The sequence below is a fragment of the Microtus ochrogaster genome, chromosome 5, assembly GCF_000317375.1.
Source record: "Microtus ochrogaster isolate Prairie Vole_2 chromosome 5, MicOch1.0, whole genome shotgun sequence".
Classification (NCBI taxonomy): domain Eukaryota; kingdom Metazoa; phylum Chordata; class Mammalia; order Rodentia; family Cricetidae; genus Microtus; species Microtus ochrogaster.
This window is the reverse complement of record NC_022012.1, coordinates 84,536,038-84,544,172: the sequence shown is the minus strand read 5'-3', so window position 1 is coordinate 84,544,172 and position 8,135 is coordinate 84,536,038. Positions and strand designations below refer to the sequence as shown.

General features: G+C 40.5%; 1 protein-coding gene across 6 annotated transcripts in view; it reads left to right on the top strand.

The window, feature by feature from the left end:
• The window catches only part of Arpp21 (cAMP regulated phosphoprotein 21), a 160,853-nt gene that overhangs the window by 909 nt on the left and 151,809 nt on the right, over positions 1-8,135 (top strand). The window contains exon 1 of one of the 6 annotated variants that reach the window (XM_013346553.2): positions 26-654. The exons of 1 other annotated variant lie outside the window; for it this stretch is intronic. The gene's annotated coding sequence lies outside the window, so the exon portion shown is untranslated. Of the gene's footprint in view, positions 1-25; positions 655-1,204; positions 1,848-2,398; positions 2,586-2,634; positions 2,659-3,703; positions 3,996-8,135 lie in introns of those variants that run through there. 4 more of the 6 variants (XM_026778930.1, XM_026778931.1, XM_013346554.2 and 1 more) reach the window with 4 other exon arrangements.

The window sequence follows — 8,135 nt, the reverse complement described above, 5'->3', positions numbered from 1 at the left end:
AGAGAGAGAGAGAGAGAGAGAAACAGACACGGGGAGCACTCAGTGGGCAGAGAGAGGGAGAGGGAGAGACAGGACAGCCAGCCCCGCACACTCGCTCCCTGCAGTCACCTCCGCCCACCCAACCCCAAGAAGTGGCCAGAGCGCAAAGTAGCAGAGACGCTGCGGGCTCCGACGATAGGAACCTGATCCCTGCATTGCTAGTGGGACTGCAGGACGCGGAGGGACAGGCAGATCAGCGCAAGAACTGGCAACCGGAGACAGTGGCTACTCCCGAGAGAGGAGCGGAGCAAAGCCGGGACACACACACACTCTCTCTCTCTTCCTGGTGCGGACAGACTGACAGGCATACAGAAAGACAAGAGTTCAGCAGTCCGGATTGGCGGGCAGGCTCTTTAGCGACGACCTCCAAGCGTCCGGAGCGGTGAAAGTCCCCACCAGGGCTGTGTCTGGGCTGCGAGAGGACCCCTGCCTCCAAGCCGAGGGCTCCTTTCGCTAGCAGTTAAATAAATCGACCAAACATCAGAGGCAAGTTACAAACCAAACTGGCCCAACCAAAGCATTCACTGAGAAACAATAATTATTCACAAAAACCCCAAACGAAATCCAGTCAGTCAAGGCACCCGGACGCTGAGTAACTCCTCTCTGTTCCTTCAGGTAAAAACGCCAACTCTTCCGACGTGAACATCGCACGCCTTTTGTGTCTCACTGTTGGGGCTGTCTGTTTCTGCCCCCCTCCCCTTCTTTCTACCATCTAAGTGTGCTTTCGCTTTGAACTGTTTGTGTCTCTGTCTTGTTTATCTTCTCTCTCTATGTCTCGCCGAAGGAAGGGTGGATTTCCCTTCCCCCAAATCAAGCAGAAATTGAAAACTGGGAGGGGAATTAAAAGAGATGATGCTTTCCGTAAGAGAAGTTTCCAGTAATTTTATATGGGTTTTGTAGTGCCAAGTTTGGAAATTCTCTTAATTCAGTTGGGAAAAAAAAGCTATAGAGAAAATGGAAACTTGTCTCTGTCTTGTCATCAAGATGTCCTGGATCCCAAGGGGTTGGGGGGGGGATAATAATATTTTTATTTTAATTTTAAAAACTTGAAATAATTTTCATAGCAGCCTCCAATTTAAGGTTAGAGGTCTCATTTCATAAATGTGGCGGTAGGATTGGATTTGAATTAGGCAAGCGTTTAAAAAAGTTTCTTGGGAAGAGAAATTGTGACTTGGTAATTTATGTCTCAGGTGTGTTACGTTCAAACCTTGATCACCTTCTCCAGATACAGAGTAAGGCCAGAGTGTAAGTTGAAAGGCAAAGCAAAGAGGAAAGTTACAGGGTGGCGGGGTGGGAGGCTCAAGGCTGCTAGAAATGATCTCCCTAAGATTGAGCTACAGATGGAGATGGTCATTTTCCTGTCTGACTTCTCACCGTACTCTGCTTCTGCAAGCAAGAATGACAGCCCCCAAGATTGAAATCAATCTGTATTTTTTTTTTAAATTTTTGCTCCAATGCAGAACAAATCTAAATTGTGCCCACCCCTTCCTCATCTGCCTTGGAGATCAAATCTGCTGTTACTGCTTTAAGTGAGAGAGAGAAGACATGACAGAAAAGGCATTCATTCTTTTCTAATTCTGTAAAAGTCAGAAAGCCTTTCATACACACTTTTCTTCTTCAGTATTGCACTACCCTAGGGCTGGGGTGTCTGGATAGCATTTTAGCTAATGTTGTTTTCATGGAGAAAAAAAAAACCAGTCATTTGGAAGGCACACGCTCTGGTTATGCGTTGTTCAAACAGCGGAGTGATCCCAAAGTGGGCTACCTGTGAGAGACCCTGTGTGCTCAGGGCTATGTAGCTCTTCAAGGTATGTAATGCTTATGTTGGTTCTCATTTCCTCTGTCCTCTTCTTCTTTTACTTTTTAATTGCTTTGACTGACTGGTTATTTTTGTATTTCTGGAGAGTGAGTCTAAATGCATTTTAAGGTGATAGATGCACTTTGGTATCGTGACAAAAGATTGGGAAAGATGATCTCTTGCTCTCTGTGCTTATCTGTATTATTTTTATTTAATTCCAACCCAATTTTAAAGACATTGTTTTAGACTGTCATGTTAGACATGTCTTAGTTCCTCTCTGGGCATCATTTTGTCATCAGAATGATAAAGTAACTGCTACCCATGGTGAATGCTTATTTAACTGGACTTGGTTTGGGTGAGGCATATTTAAAGAAACTTACACAGCTTGGGGAATGCCTTTAGGTTTCTCGGTGAATTAGTTTCTCACATTTCCTTTTGAGGATGTTCAGTTCAGACCCAGACAAGTGTGTGTGTGTGTGTGTGTGTGTGTGTGTGTGTGTGTGTGTGATTAGATTTAAAAATTGCCAGTCTCCCAGTGACTGCATGTTGTAGATCCCAGTTGAGTGTGGTTTCTTGCGAACTGGAGCAATCGCCCCGTTAGAGCATGCTGCACTGGGGAGTTCTTGGCAGTCTGTTTTTAATGCTGTTTAATGAAGGAGCAGGCAGCTCACTCTGCAATGAAAGGAGCACGAGAAAAGACAGAGTCCTGTGAGGCTGAGAAGACCGCAGAGCAGGGGAAAACGGCAAGGTAAAGACAGGCTGCAGAGGCGGTGGTTTGAATCCGGTCCTCCTGCGTTATGAATGGAAGTCCACTGGTCTGGGTGAGAGACTTCTCTCTGAATGGTTAGATAGGTGTTGCTTTGACATCCTCACTGCTTCTTAGAAAGAAGACTCAATAATTTGAGTTCCTTAAAACCTGAAGGAGATGCTAACCGGGGACTTCCTGTGTGTCAACTATTTTTAATACAGACTGTGAGAATGTTGGGTAATGAATGCAGAAATAATTTTGAATTCCTGAATCATTGTTCTGCTGTGGCAGATGGGTTGGACCTTATGAAACATTTTGGACTAAAGAGCTACCATCATCTTCGGATGCAATTGGTAATCTGAATTTCTGCCATGGGAATTGTTTAATATTTTGTCATGGACTTGAAAGTTTACTCCAGAATTATGACAACTATGGGAAGCAGGGAGTTTTAGGTGGATTTGATAGAATATTTTGGGTTGTTTCCTCCCTTTAAGTTTGAGGTAAACATCCCACCCTTAATTTTTCTAAAGACTAGATATTTTAAAATGTGAGTCTTAGAGGTAGCATTGATCGCCTTTAGAATGTTATTTTTAGGGACAAAGTGTCTTCATATGTTAACATGTAAGATCCAAGAAACTGTCTGTCTGCATTGCTGTCACCTCTACAGCACACCTGTCTTAAGGTACAAAGTGGGGATGTTCAATCAGAAAGGTGTCTTGCTCGTTTTAGTATTAAGAGCGTGCAATCGTCGGACCACTCATTTTTCCCTCAAAGTAAAACTCATTAGACAGAACGCTTAAGTATCTCAATATTCATAAACATAAGAGAATGTGAGTAGTTTATATGAAATGGGGAGCGAAGTCATATCATTTTATATTAATGGCTCTATGAGAACTTAAAAAGTCAATATGACTGTGACTAAGTTTGAAATAAAATAAACCACTAAGAATAATCATTTGCATGAAGATACTGAAAATTTTGTTTGTTTTTGTTCATTTGTCTTCCAACTGGTATTTCTAGAGGGGGAAACCACCCACACTGGCTGTTAAGATTTCCCTCAGGGCTCTGCTTTTTGCACCAGAGTACTGGTGCCTTTCCCAAGCTTCTCAACTCCGAGGACATTCACATCTGAATTCAAAGTGCATTTTGTCTTTGGACAAGATAATGATAAGGCATACGAGCAGAGCTTAGGATGAGTCAGCTCCTGAAGACACAATGTAGACAGTAACTAGGCTTGGCTATGATGTAGAATTCTTTCAGGATGAGGAGAAGACAGTTTGTTTGAAGTCCGCAGAGCTGGACACTGCAAATTAACTCTTTCTTCATCGGTCAGTTTAATTTGAATCTAGTCTGTGAGAGATTAGACAAGACCTGGAAGTGTAGTTGACATGGGAAGTCGTTTCTCCAGGGGTAAGTACTGACATCATTTGAACTGGGTTGTGCATTCAGAAATCTGTGACTCTCCTGTTCACGGAAGGATGTGGCTTCCATAGCAATGCACCGGGTCTCCTGGGAAGCCTCCAACATAACTTAAGTCAGTGATGTGTTGTTTGTAAAGCATCATCCGCCTCTTTCCTGAAGACAATAGATCTTTGTACTTTAAGAATTGCTTAATCCAGAGCTTCTATGTTTCTGTGGGTTTTACTTTCTGTATTGTTCACTCCTACACTTCACATTAAATTTGAAAAGCACATTTTGGACACTATTATAGGCATATACTAAAGGATTGTGGAATATACACACACAGGGGCAACACAGACAAGACTATGTGAGTTAACTTATTTGTATCTGCTTCTAAGTTCTGAATTTCTTTTAAGGTATTTTCATGGTAAGTTCTTTAAAATAGATTTTTTTCTTCAGTACTCAGTCTTAGATTGATTGAGATTGTGGTAGATAATTGTTGACGATGGATACTGAAGTGTTGATTGTGTTTATTTACATCACAGACATCTCGTACCTATAAAGATCCAATATGAACTGAGATAGGATGTGAGTCACAAGGTGTTTACTAAGCTTGATAAAGAATCAATTCCTTAAGTATCAATCTCATTCCGCAGTTTTTAATGTTGACAAGGTTGTTAGACTATGGTCTCCAATCCTCTTCTGTCTAGTACACAAATCACATGCGTAGCATCTTGAATGTGTCATTGTTGGGGCATATTTGTGTGATAGGAAGAAAAGCAATGGAAACAAGACAAAATGTGAATTGAAATAATTGCACAGAATAATTGAAGAGGCAATGAAAAAAGGGTGTTGTCTTGACTCTATGGTATTGGCTTTCTGTATTCAGACTGGATCCTCAGGACTTGCAATGCTGCTGCGTCGTCTTTGCCACCTTCTTCTTCTTCTTCTTCTTCTTCTTCTTCTTCTTCTTCTTCTTCTTCTTCTTCTTCTTCTTCTTCTTCTTCTTCTTCTTCTCCTTCTTCTCTTCATCCTCTTTCTCCTCCTTCTCCTTCATCTTCTTCTTTTCTAGCGGCCAGCATAGCTCCTAGCACTGCCCGATGGGCAGAGGAGACGGTTAACCAACATCTATGGTCACAATAGATTGATCATTTAAATTTCATCTACGTATTTTTCACATGAAAATCTCTCCCAGAAGTATTTATAAACACAACTTAATGCATATGACAATATGACAAACTTACAAGGTATTTATGCTCTGTAAAATCAAAATGAGGATCAAATGCCCATTGCAACTTAATGGAATGCTGATGATCACTTAATCACTTAATCTAGGAGTGTCTCATTCAAGTTATAGATTTATAATTGTTCCCCAGCCATAAAGTCACAACATTTAAAAACATTACCCTCACCCCTTTTACTTAACAACAGATAATCATTAGCTTTTGTCCAGGAAAGGTGAGACATAAATTGTTTCTTTTATAAACAGGTCTTCTAGCATATTCTCAATTTTCATAAGACTTTAAGATAGTATATGCAGTTCTTCAATTAAAAATGGTTGGTAACAATATATAAATTATTGCAGTTGTGCTAATATTAAAGTAAACAACCCCTTAAGCAACATTAGTTTAAAGGCAACGTCATGCAAAATTTAGTTCTACTATATAAAGAGAGGACTCAGAGTTTTAACACGACAACAGTGACATCATTTTAAACTTCAAACACATCAGCAAATTTTGTAGAGGTTTGATTGACATGTTGTGGGCTATATTTTGATGCAGAAATGCATAATCTATTGAAATATCAATTATCTCCTTATATCTGTTTCCTAGAGACAAATTCACAAAGTTTATCTGCATAAATGAGTCTAGATTGATTTCTTAATTGTTGCCCTCATCATCCACTTTAGTGTTGGAGTTTTTAATAATCTCCATTCCTTTATTTCCAGGTCACTGGTTGCTTGTTTACTATACACTAAATGTAAGCGGTAGAAGCAGAAATCATAACCTGAAAACAAGCCAGGTACTTAGCAGATTCCCTTCATAATGTCCAGATAACAAGTCTTATGTCAGAACATTCCAGCATCCAGGTCTTTCTATGAAGAGGAAAATAATTTCACTCATCCTGGCATTTTGAATTAAATTGAGAATCACCACACAGGAGGGGCTGAAGAGATGGCTCCGTGGTTAAGAGCACTTGCTGTTCTCAGAGAGGATCTGAGATCTGCTGCCAGTAGCCACATGGTGGCTCCCAACTCTCCATAGGCAAGCATGTGGTGTACATATGTACACACAGGCAAAACACTCATACACACAAGATAAACAAACTTAACAGTAATTTAAAGCCATGTAAAAGGAATCAACATTTGTGAGATAAAATATTTTAATATTTTTAAAGTACAACAGGGAATATCAATTTTTAGATGCTATTGTTTTTCCCAGTTTAAGTAAATTATCTCCTGACAAGTACAGAGACCACCCACATGTTCAGCATTTTAAGTCACTCCCAGATCTCCTTAATGTTACAACAGTTTAGAAAAATCTAGACATGGATCACAGGATTTAAAGGAGAGGCAGGTGAACTGGTTGACATTCAGAGGTTAGTCTTATTTAATTTTGAATTTGCCTGTAATAAGCTCAATAGGAAAATTAAAAATGTCAATGAGGTTCATGTTTCTAACACAGACACAATTCTCACAGGACGTGCTAGCATTTATTTGGAGGGAAGCGGAATGAATGGTGTTTTCGCCTTGTGCTTTGCTTGTTGCTCTATGTAACTTCCGTGAGAGTTCCGGTGCAGCGGTTGCTGCAGTGATGACTTAATGGCATCGTCAGCTCAGGAGAAAACAAGCCGACTCCACGTTCACCGCAGAATGAACGTTTCTGCAGCACACTCCTTAGCTATACGCTGCTTCTCCGAAACAAATTTCTACATGAATGCTAAGCCACTTCGTGGCTGGAAATGGTACACTTTACACTTTGATTTATTTATTTTTAGGAAACGAGTCTACACAGTTTATTGTCAGATCATGACTCCTTAAGCCAGTACGGCACAAAGTCAAAACCGGTGTTGAATTCTCCCAAATGAGTTCTGCGGGGGAATGGCTGAACTAACACCACATGGTTTCGAAACATCACAGGTTTATGTTTTATTTATTATAAATTTACTTAGCTGTACTGGTGTTGGAAGAATTTTAGGATGTCTGAAGCTCTATTGCAAAGAGTAGATCTAATGTTTTTGGTTTTATTTTTTTAGTATTCTTCCCTGGACCTCTTCAATTTTTCCCTTAACACATTTCTCTTCTAAAGACTGAATCTTGAGGTTTTCACATATTGTTTAGGAATGTTCTGGAAACATCCGGGAAGGCAATGTTTATCAAGCTGCAGGGCCTCACTATAGGAATCTTCTTGTCCTGGAACGCCATGGGTATTGTAAGGTACACATGCTCACAATTAGTCTCACAATTCACAATTGTTGCTTTCTCCAAGAACTATAAATAACGGCTGTTTAGGAATTCTTTTCAACATCAGGCAGTCGGAGAGTAGACATAACACACCAGGTCACATGTCACAAGTGAGATGATTCAGCTAGTACAGATCCCCGCCCCCAAGACTGACGACCCGAGTTCCATCCCAGGGACCTACATGTGGAAGGAGAGAAGTGATTCCTGCAAGTTGGCTTCTGAAGGCCGCTCACACATGGTGGCGTGTGAAAATACATATACAAATACTAAAAAGAAAAAAAACGAATGGAAACATTTCTCAAAGCTGCACGTCTTCTTGGGCCTTGATAAAATTGTCCTTCAACACATTATTTTTACATCTGCGTGGAAGTTAGAAGCAAATATATTTTGACTCAAGTGGAGTTTGGGATTGAAACTCAGGTTAGAACTAGTGGAGGACATGTGCTCACAAGTAGGATAGGATCTCATGGGATAAGAGAAGAAATAGCTGCCTGAGATGAAGGAATGTCCTCCCCAGGAAGTGTCTGTGGCCTCTCTCAGATTCCATAAACAGAATTTACATTACAATCAAAGATTCAGTGAGATAAAATGTACCTTCTGCAATCCAAATCTCAGTTCTCCACCTCACTTCCTGACACAGAGCTGATCACTTTCCTGACACAGAGCTGATCACTTCCTGACACAGA